A 23,481-nucleotide genomic window follows, 5' to 3' on the forward strand; every position below is an offset into this window, starting at 1 on the left:
AGACTGGGTCTTTCTAATCGTTGGCGGGAGATGATCCTGCTGTGGAGATGGCCTCCCGGTTGGGGAAGCTGCCTGGGTGAAGTCAGATTCCCTAGCATCTGCACGTAAACTGTTCCACTTCTCCTTGTGGTGTCTCCTTGTGTCAGACCTACAGTGTGGGAAGCTGCCAGAAATTGTCGTTAAGAGATCCGGGGAAAACGGCAGGAGCTAGCTGTCCACTTCCCCACAAATATAATAGAGTTAGCAAGAACAAACAACCCCCTTTCCTGTCCAGAGAAGTTTTGGCAGTAAGGCAGCTGAGGGTTCAGAAGATGTCTTGTTTGTTGTGTGGGGGCCTGTATAGGCCAGTGTGGCCAAGCCCATGACTAACAAGTCCTCTCTGTGGTCAGGCTAACTAAGAAACTAAGAGGATGGGGATATATGAGAAACAAAAAGCAAAACAACATGGAAAAAGGAAATTACAAAAACTGAGATGATGGTAGATACAGCTTAAATATTATGAAACCACTTGGCCTAGCCTCTCATCATAACAGAAGCCAAACATTAGGAAGGAACTCCTCAGAAGAGGTTGTTAAAGTTGGTTGGCTCTACCTTCTCCTACTATTAACATGAACACCGTTGAACTTTTCCTGCTGTATATGCATGTTCCCACATGTCATAAAAAATCATTTTACACACTGAAAGCACATATTGCAAAGTACATAATGGCAAAAAACGTCAAAAGCAAAACCTGAAATTATAATCTTCTAAAGAGTCACTGAGGCATGTTAATGTGCTCCTCTGTCCTTATGAATATCTCTGGCAGTTTAATTCAGTTTTATGTATGCTATATATAACTGTATTCCAAGTCCAGTTTTGAAATAACTAATTCTTTCCCCTGTAACTAACTCAAACCTTTAATGCCCCTTGAAATTGCAAAGTGACTTAATGCCTGTTGTTTTAGTTTCACAAAACAATTTCTCCTGTCGCGGTTACTTTTAAGCCATACAGTGAAACATACAGATGTGCTCAGGGTGCCACTTTTTGTGGTCTGGAGAAAAGAAAACGGCATAACGATAATCAAATAAGCAAACAGCTTATTCAAGTCTGCTAGAAGGTAACTGGTGTAACATACATTTTCATGCACAGTAGACCTGATAAACCAACGGAAACTTAGATTTCTTTTTTAAAAACGTTATAATTGCCAAATGATCTTTACACCGTAAGATGCATGCTGTACTCGGAGGAATGAACAGTTTCAGGGCTGGCTTTGGAATTTGCTTTCATCCCCTGAGAACACACAGGAAACAGCTGCAAATTCACACTGCAGTCACGCATCATAAGCTTTCCTCCTTCCTAGAGCAATGCAATATCAGGACACCCACTGTGGAGTCAGCTTCCTCTAGAGAAAAAAGTATTAGAAGCCCACCCAGTGGAGGCAGAAATTAAGAGGCAAGAGCAGGCACAGTAGGGCTTGAAGAATTATTAGGGTTGCCAACCTCCAAGTGGTAGCGGGAGATCTCCTGCTATTACAACTGATCTCCAAGCTGATAGAGATCAGTTCACCTGGAGAAAATGGCTGCTTTGGCAATTGAACTCTGTGGCATTGAAGTCCCTTCCCTTTCCCTCCCCAAACCCCGCCCTCCTCAGGCTCTGCCCCAAAAATCTGCAGGTATTTCCCAACCTGGAGCTGGCAACACTAATAATTATCTCTGAAGACTAGACAGAATACAAAAGGGTTAGGATCGATGCAAACAGTAACTTAACCATGCATTCCTGAGATGCCGGCGTACGGGGACGGTGAGGAAGAGGTGTAGCCGTGCCTCCTCCTAAGCTATTTCCCGCACGCCGCCAGGACGAAAAAAGCCTTTAAAAGGCTTTTTTCATTTTCAATGGGGCTAAAAGCCCCGTTGAGAACAGTGAGGCTGCACCTGCTAAAAAGCCTAAAAAGAGGCACAGCAACACCGTCCTGGCCACTGGCGTCTGTGGCCAAAAAGGGCATAGGGAGCTTCCTAACAGCAGCTCCGCCCTGTGGCCCGCCCGGGAACGCCCCCCCTACGCTGGCGCGGCAATTCTCCACCAAGGCATGCACCATGGAGAGCCTGCACCAGCAGGGACAAGGCGCAGCTCTGCGGTGCTTGGGCGCCGGCGGAACTGCCCTCGCCGCCAGCATAAGTGTGTCTTGTTGTGCGATTAGATGCATTAACGCTGGCGGTGAGGTCACGCCTCCTCCTAAGAGGACTCGCCCCCCCTCAGGAATGCACGGGAAGTCTCCAGTTAGTTTTAAAAGAAGCTAGCGTGATCAACTTTCTGTGGATTACACCCCTACTTTTTAAAAAAGAATGATAAAATGTGGTTGTGATGAAGAGTTCATATATAATATTAATTGTTTTTATAATGGCCTTAGACTATTCAGATCATTTCACAAATATTCCCCTAGTAACCCTTACTGGGATTATTATTTTTATTATATTAATTAAAATTGTTGTTGTTATCATTACTATTATTATCACTATTATTCCTGGTTTTCCATATTAGAGTCCGCTGCTTTTAACTACTACACAGCTCACCACACTGCAGCTCTGTCTCTAGGCTCCTCCAAGCCTGCGATGGTATAGGCTGCAGATTGCAAAGGGAGGAGAATTTGGGTGCCCAACCCCCCCTCTTGTTATGTGAAATGGCAACATGGTGATTTGCAACTTGTTCTTTTATCAATATTACTGTACAGTGCTCTGTTTTATAGAATCATAGAGTTGGAAGGGACCACCAGGGTCGTCTAGTCCAACCCCTGCACAATACAGCAAATTCACAACTACCTTTCCCCCCACACCCCCAGTGACCAGAAGATGGCCAAGATGCCTTATGTTCTTTTATGCCCTTGCTTGTATTATTGGCATGTATTAATGGAGTTTTTATTTTATTGTCTTGTTTTTAGGAGATCGTTTGGGTTGTTTTTTTGGTTTTTTTATTGGTTTAATTGTTTCAGTCGCGAGCCTCCTTGAGGAGGGCTGGAGAAACAGCATACACATTTTATAAATAAATAAATCACACCCAGTATTGCTTATTATTAATGAAGCAGCCTGAGGCAGCCGTCTCTGTCCTGAATACGTATGTAGATGTAGTGGTCAAGTGAATGAAGGAGAACATGCTGAAACTGAATGCAGACAGGGTTAAGCGGTTTTGCTGTTGTTATGGATTGGTCCTTTGGTGTTGACGTATCGAGGACTGCTTTTGTCTTCATCTGGATGTTTTGTGTATGTGAATGTGTATTTTCTGGCCAGTGACCGTAATAATAATAAAGTAAGTAAAGAATGCAGACAAAACAAAGGTGATGCCAGTTGGCAGTGATGATATTCTGAAGAGGAATGACGTTTAGATGGAATACAAATAATCCTCTTTGATCAGGGGAAGAAGAGCCTAGGGATACTCTTGGACCCAACCTTATTGTGTCACACACAGATTGGCAATTAGAGTGCCTTCTTAATCTACAACTGGTTCATCAATTATCCGCCCGTCTAGACCCAGCAAACTTGGCCATACCAATTCATGCCACCATAACTTCTAGGCTGGATTACCGCAATGCTCTACGCATGGAGTCACTCTTGGAAACAACTCCTAATCTGCAACTGGTGTAAAAATGCTGCCAACCACTCAGGTGGGCTTTGTTTATATTCAATTCTGAAACAACTCCATTGGCATCAGTTTTGATTCCATGCTCATTTCAAGGTGCTCATTCTTACCTATAAAGCCCTTCATTACCTAGAACTAAAATACCTGAAAAAACCCCTCTCCTACATGAGCAAACATACACCTCAGCTGGCCTGTTGATTGTCCTTTCCATACACCTCCCTGTAGCAACTACTAGGGCCAGCTTCTCCTCAGCTGCGGATCCCAATCTGTGGAAAAAAATCTACCACAGGAGGTACAAGGAACTTGAAGCATAAGGCATTTTACAGGGTAAGACTGTGCTTTTCAGATGTGAGTGTTCTAATTCTTTGTCATGTGGCTGACTGAATGCTGCCTTGAACTTTCAGAGAGGTGGGCTATAAAATCTGAAACGAATGAAGGGAGGTCTAAAGGCTCAGAAGGATCTGACTGGATACAATCAAAGAAAAACATAATTCTGGGACATGCCCAACCATTAAGGAAAAAAAAGTGCTGCCACATCACAAACCTTTTAGAAATGAATGTGGGACTGCATTAATAGAACCCTTTGAAGAACAGAAAGGCGAGCACCGTCAAAAGCAAGATACAGACACAATTTAATAGCTTATGTGGGAAGGGAAGGGAACCAGCTGGCTGCCGTCAGGAGGGAAGGAACAGGGAATGGGGATGCTGACAAGCTACTGGGCAGCTGCTCTTCCAATTGCACTGTACGCCAAGCAAAGAGCCTTTGATCTACTGACCAAGCCCGGGCTTGCAGCCAGTAGTCATATCCTTTCTCCAGGAGTTCAAGCCTGTTTCCTCTCACCAGTGCTTCTCCTGCTAGAGGATCACAGGACAGACATTTCATGAAACTTTCCGAATCCCTGAAGAAAACAGCATCCCACAGCCTTTTTCTGTGCCCAAATGTGTCCTCACATAAAACACACACTATACACAGCTTGAGTTTCTCATCTTGGAAGCAAAGAAGCCTGGTTATAAAGTAAGTGGTTATTACACTGGTGACTTCATCTGGCTGTGTTATAAGTACAGCAGCAATGCCCGTGACTGGATAAACTGCTTGGGCTGAATGCAGCAGATATGCTAGGTAAAAGAGACTGATTTTGGGGATAATCTCAGTGGGTGTTATAGCAGGATTTAATAACTTGTGACTTCCAACTCCAGACATAAATGCACATTATAAAGAGATTATCACAATCTTATAAGTAATGGTGTGTTTCGAGAGAACAATGCAAGCCATTTTAATAAACACATCAAACACATGAATCACAGACCGCCTACATTGCAATTGGAGGCTACAGTCATCTCAGTATGGCTACGTTAATGCAAGCAAGGTAGCCAAAGTGAAGCTCATGGGGCCATTTGGAGCAGTATTTCCTAAATGGCACTGCCCAGGAAAGGAAAAGGGTAAAGGTGCACGTGTGCTATTGTGGACTGAGCTTGGCGTATTGTGCTATTTAAAATAGAAGCAGGACACAGCAAAAATGTCAGTCGACTGTAAATTGCTCGTTAGCATTTGGGAAGGAAGGTCACAAAGTGCCCCTCTCCACTTAAACTGAGGTAACGGCTGTCCCATCTCCCCTTGGAAACTGTTTCTGTGGACAGGCCTAGAGAATGCTCAGGACCCTCACCAAGCCACAACTGCCAGGATTCTTTGGGGAAAGACATAAAGTGGTATAAAAATGAAATGAATCTGCAGTAGGTAATAAATCTGCCTAAGAATCAGACCAATGAGCTTTTTTAAAAAAACAACTGTCTGAAGCACAACAAAGGACACAGACGCAGCCTTAAAATAATTAGCGAATGCCAATGCATTCCAGAAAAATTTAGAGTGCAGATGCAAGAAATCCAAAAACTCCTCAACCCACTCTTTAATTGGCCTTTTCTTCCAGTAAAAGGTAAAGGTCCCCTGTGCAAGCACCGGGTCATTCCTAACCCATGGGGTGGCGTCACATCCCGACGTTAACTAGGCAGACTTTGTTTACGGGGTAGTTTGCCAGTGCCTTCCCCAGTAATCTTCTCTTTACCCCCAGCAAGGTGGGTACTCATTTTACCGACCTCAGAAGGATGGAAGGCTGAGTCAACCTTGGCTACCTGAAACCAACTTTCGTTGGGATCGAACTCAGGTTGTGAGCAGAGCATGGACTGCAGTACTGCAATTTACCACTCTGTGCCACGGGGATCCTTTTTCTTCAAGAGGGGATAGAAAAAATAAATTTCAAGTTCCTACAGGTGCCTGCCCCCACCCTTGCAAATAAACTCTGCTGCAATCCATGAGGCTTGTTCCAAAGGAAAGGGATGCCAACTGGGCACAAAGTTCAAGGGCGTGAAGAGGGCATTTGGAGATGATGGTGGTTTTATCATGGCAGACACTTTCACAAATAAAAGCCCATGTCATCAGAGGCATGAACTGAACTGAAACGCTTGCATGGGTATGAACTATACAGGTGGGGTGGTGGCTATTATCAAGGGATGAACCAAGTTTACAGAACAAGGACTGCAGATACATAAATGCAAACCCACCTATTTATACAGTATATACAAAAAGGAAAAGAGAGAGAGAGTAGGGCTTTGCAGACCTGTGTACCGTGCTTCATTACTTGGAAATAAATATACTCTAGTGTTATCCATATTATACTGCCTGGGGCACTGTATAAATGGAAGGGGGGTAACAAGTTGGTTTCTGCTGTGTGGTCTAACCACACACAGAGAAAGCAGGGAGGAGAAAAGAGCAGCTCCTGAGTCATCTTCAGGTTGTTTATTTACTGTCTGGGAGCAATGGACACAAAATGGTGCTACTAAGTTCTTTGCTTCTACACTGGTCTTCACTCAAGTACTTGAAGGGCTGTCATATAGAGGATGGTGCCGAATTGTTTTCTGTTGCCCCAGATGGTTGGACTAGAACCAACAGGTTTTTAAGAAGAGGTTAGATGGCCATCATGAGAGGGTGGGCATCATGGCCATCTTCTGGGCATGGAGTAGGAGTTGTGAATTTCCTGCATTGTGCAGGGGGTTGGACTGGATGACCCTGGTGGTCCCTTCCAACTCTATAATTCTATGATTCTATAAATAATGCTACTCATCATTATTCCTGCAAAATAAATTTACAAGAACCTCACTTGCAAAGGTTTGCTGCTACACTGCAACCAGCAAAGTAGTAGATGAACTGTACACTGATTAAAGACAAAACACACACACACACACACACACACACCAAAACTACTAAATTCCAAAGAAAAATGGCTACCCCTTTTTCCTTTTAAGACAATTTAGGAATGAGACCTAAATGAACACTGTAAAAATACCAGATGTGGTTTTTGTGTGTGAAGTAGTTGCTAGGAAATTTGACAGGTTTTTAGGGAAGAAGCCTAAATCAACCCATTTTACGCTGCAGCAGCAAGTGCCACCGTGTTCAGTTACCAGTCCCAGGTAAGTGAACATGACTGGTCCTTAGACTTGGAAGAGATGAGCCTTAGACTTGGGCTCATCTCTGAGTACATATGCATACAAGCATGCTGTTAGATTTTTGGATGTGTGCAGATGATTTTAATTCCTTCATTTAACCCTTTTCTTTTCATTTAAGAGACATTGCAACAGGGGGAACCCCTCCCCAGTTCAGATCTTATGAGATTTTCTGATGTGAAATTTGAGAGCTCTTCACAGTTGTGTCAGCATGCAAATTACTCAAGCCATATTTCCCACTTTACACAGAATACAATGACAGCCATCAGCAATGCAACCGTGACCGAAATACATGGGAAACAGGTAACTGCACAGTCATACAGGATGTCCCACCTGAGCATTTCAGAAGCTTTATATTTCTTTGGTGTCCTTCCAAGTTAATGTCTGCAATTTTAAAAGAAAGGAGCCCTCTTCAAGAGAAGCTGAAGCTCTGTGGTAACCAGCTTGAATTTACAGCATGGCTGGTGTCACTTTAGTATTCTGGACTTTCAAAGGCAACAAAATAGTTTTCCAGGTAAAGGCAAGCCACATCACACAAGCCCTGCCACAGTCTCAGTTCAAAGAGATCAGTCAGCTCAGCCGCAAATGCTGGGTTTCATCATGTTTTCTTAGAGGTCAGGGAAGGTGCTGCTAGGCCAAAAATAGACATCTGTATTCCAAAGGCTTGTTTTATTTCTTCTCTCTAAAACAATCTTCTTCTTATAATGCATCCCAAGAAAATTCAAGTATGGGCTTGGCGACAGAGCAGGATTTAATATGATTTATACAGTAAGTACTTTCTTAAGAGTGGGTGTTCTCTGTGAATTACATGTTATGTACAAACTCCATTTTGTACTGCTATTCATTTGGTCATTTTTTCACGGAGGTTTGCAGCAGTTTCACGTTTGTTTTGCCATGCTGCTAATTTTTGATTTTTCATGACTGCTTCGAATTTGTGGGGAAAAAACGCTTCATCCCCGCGTCAAGTCAAACCTGTTTTGGTCCGTTCTTTCCTTTTGCTATGCGGTTTTTGGCGCAGATCTTCATGAAAAACTCCCTGGGGTCAGATGTATTCTCCCCACCCATGTAAGCAAATTTCTCCTCCCTTCCCGGCACGCGAACGGTGATTGGACAAAGGGAGTTTTGTGCTCCGACAAGTATCGTAGGCCGCCATTCCACCTCCGCAGAAATCTTCAGGTTGGAGATGTGTGCGTTTCCTCTTCATAGGAGTGCCGGGTGGCGCATAGCTGCTGCAGATCGCACTCTTTGTTCTTCGGAGAGCGAGTGCCGCAGCTTTGCTTGGGGGGGGGTATGCTTAGGGGATCGCGCCCGGGGGACAGCCTCCCTCCAAGGCAGGATGGATCGGCATGCTATGAAGGGAAGGGAGAGTGTTTGGCCATTTATGCATGGGAGGTTTTGCCTTGGGTTTGCCACTCTTTAGATGCTTTCCCAAGATTTCCATCGTTCCTTTGTTTTGTTCTTTTACCAGGTTGGGGATGCACAGGATGCATGGGCGGGGAGAGGAAAGAGACCCAGAGCAGACTGGCTGCCCCTCCTCAGAAGGGTGATGGAAGGGAGTTTTGCCTTGGATTTGCCACTCTCAGGATGCACATTTTCCCATTCAAATTCTCAAAACTCTGCTTTGGGGGCTTATTGTTGAGTTTTGAGAATTCAGATGGGGAAAATGTGCATCCTGAGAGTGGCAAATCCAAGGCAAAACTCCCTTCTTTCACCCTTCTGAGGAGGGGCAGCCAGTCTGCTCTGGGTCTCTTTCCTCTCCCCGCCCATGCATCCTGTGCATCCCCAACCTGGTAAAAGAACAAAACAAAGGAACTATGGACATCTTAGGAAAGTGTGCAGATCGGCATGCTGCAAAGGGAAGGGAAGGGAGAGTTTGCATCCAGAGAGCATCCAGAGTGGCAAATCCAAGGCAAAACTCCCCATACATTCGGTTGCATGAAAGTGGAGTCGAGCGGTTTGGTCTCCTGAGCACTCGCCACCAAGGCTCGCCCCCAAGGCTGCCAGCCCTCTTGGATGGAAGTTCCTGGCACTGGATGGCTGGAGCTGTACTGGGGGGGGCACAACGATCAAGAGAGGTGGGTTAGGCTGAATGAGTTTCCATGGCAAAGTGGGTAATAGAAAAAACATGGGCCTTCCAGATCCTAACCCAACATATACAAACCTGCCCTAAAGAGTCAAACTTACGTACTAAAACCTTTATTGCTTATGACAGATTACTTAAATATTCATGCGCTTGTGAATTTTTCCTTTTTCTTCATTTGAGGCAGTATGGGAAAAATAAATTTATGTCACAACTTCAACTGACATGCATGAGTAAGATTACCACAACTGATTTATCACTATTGATAAGAATCACAGTGACACGTTCCCTTAAAGAAGTTAATGCCAAAACATTATAATGGTAGCGGTAACAAGTTGTGTGTACATGGTGCTATTCTCTTACCAGCAGTGTTAGTCAAGAGCTTTCATTACTGAAATGCTTTCCCTGTATCACAGTAGCTATGCCTTTGCTTAGTAGCCCTTGTGACACATTATCAAGGTTAATATCTCTGGAGGTTTAACGGCATTATTAACTACTGTCAGGAACTGTTTCTTTGTAAGGAGGCATAATTTTAAACTAAAACAGAACATTTACTCAATGTTCAACCCATTTCAGTGAAAACCCTGGAGCTGAAAGAGGCTTCAGTTCCCTTTTAATTTATAAATACCTACTATTGAAGATGCAAGAAAGGAGTTGCCAATATATTGTTGACTGACACTAAACAGGTTTCAGGGGCAATCTGACAAGAAACTGAGAATGCCTTGTCAGAAAAAGACTCACCAATTATGAACAGTGGATGAAGTATCATTTGTACCCTTGTTTTAGCTTATGCAGATTAGGCAAAACAATCCAAAGCATTCTTATATAACTTTACCCATATTTCTTTTGCCTAGTGAATCTTCGTGCAGGCCAAATAATAGTTATCATTTTCACATAAACACTGAAGAAAAACTTCTTTGAGTTTGTGGCATTGCCAAAGCGTCTTCATCACAGATTTAAGGCAGCTCCACAAACTACATGTACTAACAGCCTTATAAATTACCTGTGTTTCTCTGTAGTCAAAGAATGTTTCCATATGGCTTACTTGCCTTGGTTTTGATGCTGCAAGGATCTATTCCCCCTTCCTCCATGGCACCATGGTATATTGGGGCACCTCCTGGGTTCCTTTCTCCAACAATATTTCCCAAAACTATACTTGAACACATGAAGCTGCCTTATACTGAATCAGACCCTTGGTCCATCAAAGTCAGTATTGTCTACTCAGACAGGCAGCGTCTCTCCAGGGTCTCAGGCAGAGGTCTTTCACATCACCTACTTGCCTAATCCCTTTAACTGGAGATGCTGGGGATTGAACCTGGGACCTTCTGCATGCCAAGCAGATGCTCTACCACTGAGCCACATCCCCTCCTCAGCTGAAGTGAATGGGCTTAGAAGGGTGTAACTGCATAGGAGAGACCTGTAAGTGTAGTACTCCCACAAATTCTTCCTTGAAATAGGGTTGAGTAAATGTTGAAGCTGAATATAAGTAATGAACTAAAGTCTCACAACGAAAGGATCACAGCGAAGCCTGGATAGCTGTCATGTGGGTGGGAAAATGTATCAATTTATTACTATAACAGCATGTCTATCAGGTTCTCTAAATTCCTAGCTTTCATATTTTTAGAAAAGTAAGTCTCTGGCCTCTTTCCTTTCCCCCCAACAAAATAGGTTAGAGATTTAATTTTATAAAACATGAAAGCTGGGAATTCAGAGAACCTGAGACACATACAGTCCATTTTTGAAGGGGGGGGGGAGGTAGATCTGTGGCGGCTGGGAGAAGTGCAGCCGTACTGCCTCCTCAGAGGCTTCCCAGCAGCGGAAAATAAATTTAAACCATGTAAAATATTAAAATAGGGGAACCCCCCATTGCAAACAACAGGGCTACACCACCCAAAAAGGTGGCGTAGCCATGCTGCTGCGAGAGGGGCATTCCGGGGCGAAAGGGGTTTATGAAGCTGCCTAAAAGCAGCTGTGCCCCTAGGAATGTCCTGGGAATGCCCCCCCCCCCCCCCCATGCTGGCATGGGCTTTCCCTTCCAGGAATTCCCTGCTGGCATGGCTGCGTTGGCAGTGGGGGCTGGCACAGCTCTGTGGCTTCCCAGCACCGGTGTGTTTGCCCCCACGACGACGTAAGTGCCTGTATTCCCAGGTTAAATGGGCACTTACACCAACGCAGGGTCACGCCGGCTCCTAAGGAGCTTCACCCCCCCATCAGGATTGCAGCCATATTGTCTTAACATCTGTCTAATGTTATAATTAGACTTACCAGGTCCCTCTTCTTCTTTGGCGGGAGGTTTTTGGAGTGGAGGTGTGTGTGTGTGTGTGTGTGTCGCGTGCTCCCGGAAGTGCTTCAGCACTTCTGGTTCACACTCGGAAGAGCTGCATTGCAAAGGGCCAGTTTCCACGCAAACTCCCAGTTTGCAAAGGGCATTGCAAAGGGCCGTTTTCCACTCAAATGGCCCTTGTGATGCGTTTTACACCCGGAAGTGCCGCATCGCAACAGGCCTTTACCACTCAAACTGGGAGTTTGAGTGGAAACCAGCCCTTTGCAATGTAGCACTTCTGGGTGTGAACCAGAAGTGACCTGTCCCTGCCTGCACAGATTGCCCGCCGACCCTCAGCTGGTCAGCGGGTGGCCAGGTGGATTGGCGGGGGTTTGCCTGCCACCACCTGGCACTTGGCAACCCTAGTTATAATGAAATAATGATATGCAGTTTTCCACTAAAACTCCCCCCCCATAAACCCACATGGTGCTGAGAGGGGGGATGGCTAGGGGATTGTGGCAGGAAAAATGTGGGGAAACCTGCCGTTGGAACCCCTATAGCTACTGTTCTGTATTGGCAGCTACAGCAGCAATCAGAAACCTCACAAGCCTGTCCCTGTGTGGAAAACATTTGAGTAACTGACCGGTGTTTATATTTTCAACTGGAGGTTGCCATTCCCTTCTTCTTCCTAGGTCAAAGGTACAACCTGATACCAGCTCCACCCAACACTACATTATCTATTTAAATCTGACTGGCATTTTACACAGGACACAAATAAAAGGCCTTCACTTCCGGAGTCCAGCGGCACTTTAAAAAGTAACGACATTTATGTAAAGGTGAGCGTTGTGGTGATTCACGAAAGCTCATATTGAAATAAATGTCATTAGTCTTTAAGTCGCCATTGGGTTTTGGTCTTATTTTGCTACAACAGGTTAACATGGCTACCCCTTTACTCTTATCTTAAGATCAGGGCCAGCCAGACCTCCCTGCCTCCTTTTTAACATCCAACCTGATGAAGACTGTTGGAAAACTCAAAAGCTTGTACACTATTTTGTGTTATTTTAGTTGGTCATAATGAAAGATGTTTTTGTTTTTATACTTTGGATGTTTTAATTGGATACCTAGAGATATAGTAGAAAAGGGCAAGAGTCCAGTAGCACCTTAAAGACTAACAAAAATATTTTCTGGTAGGGTATGAGCTTTCGTGAGCCACAGCTCACTTCTTCAGATACAGCTAGAATGTGAATCCATCTGTCTTTAAGTAGGGGAAAGTGAATTCAGACAAGCATTAGTATGTAAATGTTAACAGTATGTAAATGTGAATAGCAGGCGTGATGGGATTAGGTGTGGTATGCAGAAGAGTCTGTGATGTTCAGGGGAGAGATGGGTGTGGAGAAATCAGCATTGGTAATGAGCTATAGTGTGCGTCTGTATGCAAATGAATGTCTTCAGTCATTTTCAATACAAGGAACTGGCCATCACATACAAAGCCCTGGACGCTCGTACCTGCAGGACCACGTTTTCTCCTATGCCTTGCCATGACAACGTCACTCATCTTAACATGGCCTTTTACAAGTGCCATTCTGCAAATACACAAGATCAACAACAGCCTGTACCTGTGCATTGTTTCTAGTGGCTCCCCCCCCCCCCATGGAATGGGCTGCCTGAGGAGGTCAGGAAGGCTCCCACACTTCTGGCGTTCTGCAAATTGTGTAAAACAGAACTGTTCAGGAGGGCATTTCTATAAAGGAATAGGGCTGCATTATAACTGATTCAGGACAATGTTTTGATAGATAGAACAGGACTGTGGACTATACTACTAATACTATCATCCCTTGCTATATATTTTTATCTTTCTCTCATTGCGTTTTATTTCTATTTGTATATTACCATTTCTTGCATCGTTTAACGTGTCATGTTTACTACTTATGCTTTGTTTCAGGTTTCTGCAATCCTAGTCCTATTACATTGTTTATTAGATGTCTCCTTAGCCTAATGATTGTACTTATTTCCATTATATAACCTGCCTTGAGTCTCAGTGAAAAAGGCAGACTAGGAATAACATAAATAAAGAGCTACAGTGTGAGTGTCTATGTGCAAATGGATGGTTTCACTCCGTGTATGAAGAATATACATGTTTGAGAAGCTGGAATTTGCTACATCTTCTCTGCCACACATACGCAAGGTGGAAACTATGGGGCTTAACGCACGGCCAATTTGTCTCGCTTTTGTGCCTTAATAGTAGCGAATCTCCGTGGTCCACACGCACGACCGTCCAAGTGCTGCGCATCGGACCCACCTTAGTCGCGAATTAAGGCAAAAAAACCCGGGTTAAGCAATCCCTGTTTTCTAGCGATCTTTTCAGTGCTAAACCGCTACTTTTTTTTAATTTCGCTACATTACTGGAACGCCGGTGTGCGTGTAATCACATGACTAGCCCGCTACTAACCTCCTTTCGTTCAAGGACACACCCCTTACTGGTCTCCCTCACATAGGAGTAAACTTTGGGGGGGCTCAAGCCCTCGAGCCCCCCCCCAAACTTGCGAGGGGGGACTGAGCCCCCACCCCAAGGCAAATGGCAGCTGAAGCACAGTCCTGTCCTACCTTCCTTTTGTATAGGCTGACCCGTTTTTTGTCACATTTCCTGGCCGTCCTGTCTTTTTAATTAAAATGCCCATTTTGTCCTGTTTTGAATAAGCCCAGCCAGTTTTGTTGCCTCGCCCTCACAACACAGCTTTATTTACACTCGGAAGGAAAAGGCACAACTTTCCAGCTTTGGGTGGAAGCAAAGCGTGGTCCGTCAATCTGATCAACGCGTTCCCATCCGCTGTGCTGTTGCGAGCCTCTGAAGCGGCACGTTGAAAAATGTACAAGGCTTTCCTTCCCCTCTCCTCTGGGCTGGCCACCTCGGGATCATCGCAGCTAGTTTCCGGGTGTGGGTGGAAGCAAAGAGGTGAAGTCGGGATGCACTAAAATGAATGACAGGCTAGCCGATTAGAAACAATGGGAGAGGATGCATAGCCTATTGAAGGAGCCTGGATTGCCAATTGCCTTGCATGAGCTCCATTGAAATACATTACAGCACAAACAGAGTTGCAAAGAAAATGTGGAATGGATTTTTCCAGTAAGATCTCTAAACCCAGTGCTCTGGGACTGGAATGACAGCCCATGGGACTAGCACAATCCATCCTGTCATCCACACCAGCTTCTACTAGTGAGTTCGTTTGCAATGCCTGTAAACCTCTGAGGTATGCTAGCTTCACCAGATTGCCGGTTTTCTAACATCTCAGCAAAAAAATACCCACATCTTTTTTTCAGTAGCACCAACGCACCTCCCTCACTCTAGTATGCATTCCACTGCCCCACTCCAAAAAGCCATTTTATGCCTGAGAAGATCAATGCTTAACAGGTTGAGGCGATGGTATACCGGAACGCTGGTGTTCCAAGAAAAAGAGGGGGAGAATCGCCCTTTGATTGGATAACTCCTCAGCCAATCCTTGGGCGATGTCACTCCCCTGCTATCCCGCACTGCGAACTATCCCACATTATATGGTTGGTTCAAACGCACGGGGAGCCTCCAGCAGCTACTTGTTTCAGACTTAATGTGGGATAGGCTGGCGTCATGCGTTTGATTATCCAGACTTAAATATTGTGGGATTAAAATATTGTGGGATAACAGAGGAGCGAACCAGGAACATTCTGCCCATGCGTTAATGCCCTATGTTAACCTCAGTCCTTCTACGGGAAACTTGAGTACATCCTGTTGAAACAAAATCCAGTCTCCAAACCATAGTTGTTAAAATTCTTCAAAAGAACAACACTGCCCTCTTGTGCTGAGTCACTGTACTCACTTCATTACGTTCAGCACCAAAAAAGACTTGTTGGAGACATAAATGGGTAAATGGATTTTGTAAAAAAATTTTTAGAATAATTTCACAGAGGCTAGGGCCCACCACTAAACCCAAATCAAACTTATGGTGTGTTTGGAACTCAGTCTTTCACACTGTTCTCTTCCTTGCAAGAATTCTATGAAATCAAAATGGAACAGGAGAAATAAATATGCCCACATAGGGGGGGAAATCACGGAGACCCTGCAATATTTTTTTTTAAAAAATGCTGTCTATGTCAAGTGAACTTGTCTAATAAAATTACCATAAATATCAAAACCGTTTTTGTTTTCATACCAGGCACAGTATCAAAAATATTTATATACAAGCAAAAAATAATGATAGTGAAGTCAGGGAGGGAGAGGCCTTCTTTCAGTGTCCAAAACTTGCATGCTGTCTTTTACTCACCAACAGCTGTTGTTCCAGTTTGATCTGTTTCGGGTCACTCATTGGGACCAACTGAATGACAATTTTGTTGTGACTGGAAAGCCTTAGTGACTTAGGGCACTGTTCTTTACCCTTAATTATCCATCTTTCCATTACTAAGAGTGCATTCCTGGTGTGTGTGTGTGTGTGTGTGTGTGTGTGTGTGTGTGTGTGTGTGTGTGTGCAAAGCTCTATAGGAGCCAGTATGACCTTGCACCAGCGTAAATGCCCGTTTAACCTGAAATAACGGGCACTTATGCCATTACAGGTGGCACACATGGCATTGGCCTGGGCGCAGGTACAGTGCTGGCCCCCATCACCTAAATCCCAGAAGCAGCAGGCTGCGCTGGTGTCGGGGCGGGGGGAGCATTCCCAGGGCATTCCAAGGGGTGGAGCTGACTAATGTCCCTTTGGCCCCGAGAACACCCCCTTGAGCGGTGGCAGAGCTGTGCCACCATTTTCTGTGGCGTGGCTTTGCTGTTCGCTATGGGGCATTTCCCCCCCTTTAATTTTTTTTTTTACTTTTAAAAAAGGCACTTTTAAAATCTGTGGTAGCCAGAAAGCCTCTGAGGAGGCACTGTGGCTGTGCTGCTTCCATCCGCCACGGATCCACCCCCTTCCTTAGGAATGGGCTGCCTGTTTCCTTTACCCAAAATGTTCAAGGAAGGTTCACATATTTGTCAGCTGGGGATTAAGTATGCGTAGGGTTAACATTATGTCCAGTCTCAGCTTCAGCATCTGTTTTCAGTATTCAGGTTCAACTTGAAATGCAAAGAAGTACAGGTTCAAAGGGGCCTGTGCAGGTGTAACACACATCTCTGTCCCCACACATCTGGGACTGAAGGATCAGATAGTTTTATTTCCCGATGGATTTGACCCTTGGCCTCTTTTTCCCCTTTATTTTCTAGGGCTTAAGCACTAAATACACATGGTGAAGGAAAGGGCTGATGCATATGAGGTAATGTGTGGCTCTGGTGCCTTGTGGGTATGCAGGCCCACTGACTTCTGTTTATTTAGAAAAGTATAACGCTCCTTAGGATTGCACTGTTAGCCTACAGTCCTAAGTATGCCTACATATAAGAAAGTTCCACTGAATCAGAATAAGTACATCTGTTTCAGATATTTTGTTCTACTACGTTTAGGGCAACATAACTTCACATCAGCCCTGTGACTAATGGGTTGGACTAAGGAAGTTACTCATCCAGGGTCATGCAGTGAGTTTCATTGCTGGTTGGGCATTTTAACCAGGGCCTCTCAGATCATCGGCCAACACACTAACCACTACGCTACAGTTTAGGATTGGGGTAAGGATTCCCCAAATACTTGTGAAATCCACAAGCCAATTTTCTGGGGTACTGTGGTAACTAGGGAAGGAATCCCCATCCTCGCCACAAAAAAGCTGGGCTAAGAGGAGGAGGAGGAGGAGGAGGAGGACAGTCATGAAATACAAACACAAGACTGACTTCATACTCTAATCATGTTATGATAGCAGCCAGTTGTAGAAGAAGAAGAGTTGGTTTTTATATGTTGACTTTCTCTACCACTTAAGGAAGAATCAAACCAGCTTACAATCACCTTCCCTTCCCCTCCCCACAACAGATACCCTGTGAGGTAGGTGGAGAACAGAGAGTGTGACTAGCCCAAGGTCACCCAGCTGGCTTCGTGTGTAGGAGTGGGGAAACAAATCCATTTCACCAGATAAGCTTCTGCCGCTCATGTGGAGGAGTGGGGAATCAAACCCGGTTCTCCCGATCAGAGTCCACCACTAGCTTCCCAATGCAGTATGCAGCACCAGTGCTTGGTTAATTTTGTTTTGAGTGTACAGACCTACTGCGCCGCTTACAATTTCAAAATTGTAAGTATTAGCGGTAAATTCAAGACTGTAGTCTGGATCTGTTTATTACAGGGTCAAACCCATTACAGCTGCAGAAGATTTTAGCTGCAATGTTTGTTTTTTTCTTACAAAAAAGGTCTTCTCATCAGCGTAAAGACTGTCAAAACATTTTTCACAGTTAGGAAACATTTTATTCCAAACCTCTTTTCCTTCTGGATAACAAACAATGTTTTAAGAAAATGTATGCTTTTGAAAGCAATAACTTATTTATAAACGCTTATATGAAATGAAAAAGTATCAACATTGATTTAGCTGATTCAAAATAAATGATGTCTAAGTGCTAAAATGATGTCTAAATGCAAAATGACATAATCTACCCAAAATTAAACAAAATATATTTTATAGGGGGTATGTGTGTTATAGGAGCCCCGGGGCGCAGAGTGGTAAGGTAAGCTGCAGTATTGCAGTCGAAAGCTCTGCTCACGACCTGAGTTCGATCCCGATGGAAGTCGGTTTCAGGTAGCAGGCTCAAGGTTGACTCAGCCTTCCATCCTTCCGAGGTCGGTCAAATGAGTACCTAGCTTGCTGGGGGTAAAGGGAAGATGACTGGGGGAGGCACTGGCAAACCACCCCGTAAACAAAGTCTGCCTAGAAAATGTTGGGATGTGACATCACCCCATGGGTCAAGAATGACCTGGTGCTTGCACAGGGAACCTTTACCTTGATGTGTGTTATAATTTTTTGATTACTAGTTAAGCGGGAGGAGTTCACAGCATTCTGTCCTTGGGAATTCACAGGGCCTTTTGCATGTGAAGAACCATCTTCACTCTGCCTTCTGCATGCATAAAGGGAGCAGATAGTTCATATGCCATTATGAAATATGCTTTCCCAGTTTTTCATGTTAGGCAGCTATTTATTTTCAAACATAAAGAGATGCATGTTAATATTGCTTCAGTATTGAGTTGAGACATCCTTGAGAAGAGGATGCTGCCTCTGGGCATTCAAAAGAGATGCGAAAAAATTCTCTTTAGCAGCTCTGTGCACAATTACAAAGTTATGTCATTCGTCCTCTGAGAGGCCGAGATATAAAATAGGCTAGATTATCCTGATTTCAGATATCTATCTCAGTCCCAACATTTTCTAATCTAAAAGTCAAAGCGAGACAACTTTTAATTACACTGCATTGGTAGCTTCTTGTTCAGGAACTCATTTCAATGAAAAGCCAATCAAATTTTTGAGATTTTGCCAGTCAAATTATTGGCAAAGCTTTATGCAGTGCAGAATACGATCAGATAATGAGAAAATGGGGACTCAAGAAACCAAGGATAATTGACTCTCTTGAGCTCAACTTGATATAATTATACTCAGTGCCAGGAATCAGTTGTGATTTTTTGCAGCTGAATTCTGTGCCAATCACTTAATGGAAGAATTATACAATCCATCAGGCCTCATCTCCAAAGGAGGGGGGGATGCTGAATGGGGGACAGTTGTTTAGTTTTATTGATCAGAACACTGCACATTTAGTTGGAAGATATTGCTCCTGTACTTCCTCAGTGGCTTTATTGGTTTTCATAACATTCAATTATGAGCACTGAGGCAGCAGGCCTCTGGAAAAATCAGTAGGCCTTTTTGGAAAATCACTGGACTCCAAAGGAGGGGGCCAAAAAGATATATTTAGTTCAGAGATAGACAGAAGAGAATAATAAACAGAAGAAGACAGACAACAATAAAGGTAAAGAAAGTTGTTATTCAGCTCTCCAAGGTGAAACTGCAGGGGAAAAGTTACTAAAACTAAAACAGGCACTGGGAAATAGAAGGGAGTATAATTATGATAAGAACAGCAGGTGCAGAACAATGGGCCTTAGACAAAGATGACTTGACCGATCATGTGATGTCTGCTTTATGATTTACCAATCAAATGTCTGTATGATTAAAACCAATTAGGATCAGTAATGCCTTATAATCCACCAATTAACTGTAGAAGATTTGCATGACCAATCAACAGTATAATGTATGTGTGATGTATTTTTGAATGTATAATGAACCTATAAAACTCTTTGCACACTTGTAATAAGTGCTCAGCTGTTCTGGATGATTTTAAACGCAAGCTGAGACAGCAGCTGCTTTCAGTAAAAGCTGATTCAACAGAAATCTGGTTTGGGTCTTCTTTATTCTAATCCTTGACCCATAATTCTGCCATAACAGCACCTACGTAGTCTGTAGTTCAACATTTCTGAAGGTTATGCTGTGTGTCTTTGTGTTTTTTTAAAAGTAAACAAACAATGTTTTAAATCTATTATGGAACCTTTACCACAGGTCACTATTCTGGAGAAACATGGTTACAGAAGGGCTTGCGCCGGCCCTGATCCGGCCCCATTGCATCGTGAGAGATGCCCGCCCGCCAGCCTCCGGGACTGAGGGAGAGAAGTGCCAGGACTCCAGGCAGGCAGGCAGCAAAAGGGGTGGTATTCTTGTCCGAGAGCGAAACTCCCCCAACCAATCGCCATTCTTGGGGGAGGAGAAATTAGCCGGCATGGACAGGGACAATTGTTCCAAACCAAGGAACAAAGGCAGTTTTTTTCATGGAGCTCCGAGCCAAAAACTGCGCAGCAACAGGAAAGAACCTCGCAAAAGTGGTTTGACTTGCCCCAGTTATAACGCGGCTTTTATTGCTCAATCTGAAAAAAATCGGAGCAGCTATGAATAACCAAAAATTTGCAGCGACGCAAACCGGCTGTGAAACCGCTGCAAAGCTCCGTGAAAAATCCCCCTGTGCGCTCTTTTGCCTTCAAGGCAACTGCCACTTCAAAGGCAACTGTTTCTGTGTACATTCTAGTTTCAGGCTGCTATACACACTGCATTAAATCCTGGGAACTAAAGACTATTGTTGTGAAGATTCCACATTCAGGTTACCACACAAAATGAAAAGGATGAAAGCAGTAAATAAGGATGCCGTCACAAGAAAGCAAAATTCGGAGGGAGGAAAAGCTTTTACATTAAACAAAGAACCATAAACTTTAGTACAAGAGTTTTACATTAAATATTAGCCCAGTTTCAATGAATCACAGGCACAGGAGAAGTCTGCCAGTCAACCTCTGCTCTGGTAGTCTGCCCTTGTACTGTTCGTGACAGAACAAGTCTAGGCTGGAGAGAAGCTTCTCACAATGAGGATTGGCTCTTAGGAACAGCAGACCACCCTTTACAAACACAGATCCATTTGAAGAAGAAAAAGAAGAGTTGGTTTTTATATGCCGACTTTCTCTACCACTTAAGGGAGACTCAAACTGGCTTACAATCACCTTCCCTTCCCCTCCCCACAACAGACACCCTGTGAGGTAGGTGAGGCTGAGAGAGAAAGACTTCCCAAGGTCACCCAGCTGGCTTTGTGCGTAGGAGTGGGGAAACAAATCCAGTTCACCAGATTAGCCTCTGCCACTCATGTGGAGGAGTGGGGAATCAAACCTGGTTCTCCAGATCAGACTCCACTGCTCCAAACCACTGCTCTTAACCACTACACTACGCTGGCTCCACCATTTGCTACCTACACTACACCACCATTTGCTACCTACTGTACATAAAGGTTCAATCAGAGATGTTGCTGTGAATCATAAAAATTATCATGGACAACAGTCCTTTACAGTCATCACAGTCTTGGCGCTCCTACCTTGTGTACTGGGACAGTGTTCTACACGTGATCCTCTCAATACATTAATTCATGTGAATAGGGCAACATACATGTTTTCCAGCTTTGGTATACACTAATTAATTTCCAATTGTTTCCAATTGTGTTTGCTGAAGGGGAGGGGAGGAGCCGTGGCTCAGTGGTAGAGCATCTACTCGGCATGCAGAAGGTCTCAGGTTAAATCCCTGCCATCTCCAGCTAAAAAGATCATGTTGTAGGTGATGTGAAAGACCTCTACCTGAGACCCTGGAGAGCCTCTGCCGGTCTGAGTAGACAATACTGACCTTGATGGACTGATGGTCTGATTCAGTATAAGGCAACTCCATGTCTTCAAGATGGAAGCTATATAGGGTGCTCTTATCACACAAAATGGCAAACACACTTCGGCCTTTTATGCATGGCTGTTTCCCTTGCAGTCACCCCTTGACTGGTTTAGGGCTTTGTTTTGATTATGCATTCATTTTCTGACCATCAGAGGTCATCTCACTGTCCCCATGTGTTTCCGCACATTTTGCTGGCTAAACAGCATCCAGAAAATGCAGGAAAACTGCACAGGGAGAGCAAGGCAACCCTTGACACTCAGAATATGCATACAAAAGAAAAGAGGGCCGCCCCAAACCAAATGAAGGCAAAAAACAGCAATTGGTGCAAGGGAAAAGTGTTTAATCATTAAATTGCCCCATGTGTTTTGCATACGTGAAACTTGAACATCCCAAGCAAGCAATGAAACAATGGGGATTCATGATTGTTTCATTGATTGCTTGGGATGTTTATGTTAAGATATCCCCCTGGGGAAGTGTATGCAAAACGCGTAAGGGCAATTTAATCATTGAACACTTTTTCCTTGTACCAATTGTTGTTTTTTGTCTTCACTCAGAAAATGCATGCATAATCAAAACAAAGCCCTGAAGTAGTTGGGGTGTGTGTGCAGGTGACCGTGAGAGAAATAGCCATGCATAAAAGGCCATATTGAGAGGATCACACATAGCTGTGAGGGTCTGTATGCCTTTTGCCTGGTGTGGTTTCTCCCCCCCCCCCTGGACTCGTAAAAGCAGTCCAGGCCTTTTGCCTTTCCTTGGTTCAGGCGCTGGGTCTGACAGGCCCAGGTTGGAATGTCTCTTCCCATGTCCACCTCCCTTGCTCTCTCTGACTCCCTCCCGCCAGCTGTGGCCTTGGTGGGTAGATAGCCTAACGAGTTCCCTGAGGTCTTTGATGTTCTTGTACCATGCACAATTATCTCGTAGATTCCCATAACATACGTTTGACATCTGCTTTCCTATAGGGGTTATAATTCTGTCTTTGTGAAACTGTATTCACTTGCAACTTTACCAGTGTAAGGCCTGTACTACCTGAAGCTTCCAATAAAGTTCCTTGTTTCTGCATGACAGTCTGAGCAAGTGATTTTATGGAGTTTGCACAGGAAGGTTGGGAACCCTCACATTAAGTTGCAAGTCTTCTGCCTCGTTGTCCTACTCCTGTACCGTTCTTGGACAGCTATGGCAGGCAACGGGGATGACAACGACACGAAGGACGACGCTGTACCCAAACAGCCCGACCTGGCCCCTTCGGAAGGGAAGTCGACTGGGAAGACGCCCAGTGGAACTGGCTCAGGATCGGGTTTGGGTGCAAAGCCCAAGCCCACCCGCTTGGAGACCTGGCTGGAATCTCCCCGGCATTGGTCGCTCCCGCAGAGCGACGCGCGGTCAAGACGGACTGCGGTTCAAGGGTTGGGGTTCGAGGACGATCCCGCCCGGAAGGAAGCCCTGCTGCTTCACCAGATGGATGAGGAGCGCCAGCGCTGGCAGGAAGAGCGCCAGGAGTTACTGGACCGGATGGATGCCATGAACGCAGTGATGCTGGACATGGCCCAAGCCATGGACGACCTGAAGGTTCAGACTCCACCCGTGGCTCCGGCGGATGGAGGGCAACAACCAGGCCCACCCGTGGTCCCCGCACCTCCCATCCGTCCCGCCGAGATCTGAAGATCACGTATGACGGGTCGAGTGACCAGCTGACGTTTTTTATGGTGCAAGTGGACATTTTTATGCGCGAACAGGCCCGGACTTTTACCTCGGAAGAATCCCGGGTCCAATACGTGGCGTCCCTCCTACAAGGTGAGGCGGCCGCCTGGATGGTACAGCAGTATGAGCTCCGCTCCCCGGTCTTGCGAAGTCTCGATGACTTCATGATCGCCCTTCGACACCG

General features: G+C 44.7%; 2 protein-coding genes across 5 annotated transcripts in view; one reads left to right on the forward strand and one right to left on the reverse strand.

Moving 5' to 3' along the window:
• Nucleotides 1-23,481, forward strand: part of LOC130481581 (myosin regulatory light chain 2, smooth muscle minor isoform) — a 198,849-nt gene that overhangs the window by 132,597 nt on the left and 42,771 nt on the right. The gene's annotated exons all lie outside the window — the stretch shown is intronic.
• DLGAP1 (DLG associated protein 1) overlaps nucleotides 1-23,481 on the reverse strand; it is a 183,522-nt gene that overhangs the window by 57,760 nt on the left and 102,281 nt on the right. The gene's annotated exons all lie outside the window — the stretch shown is intronic.

The sequence above is a fragment of the Euleptes europaea genome, chromosome 8 (genome assembly GCF_029931775.1).
Source record: "Euleptes europaea isolate rEulEur1 chromosome 8, rEulEur1.hap1, whole genome shotgun sequence".
Lineage (NCBI taxonomy): Eukaryota > Metazoa > Chordata > Lepidosauria > Squamata > Sphaerodactylidae > Euleptes > Euleptes europaea.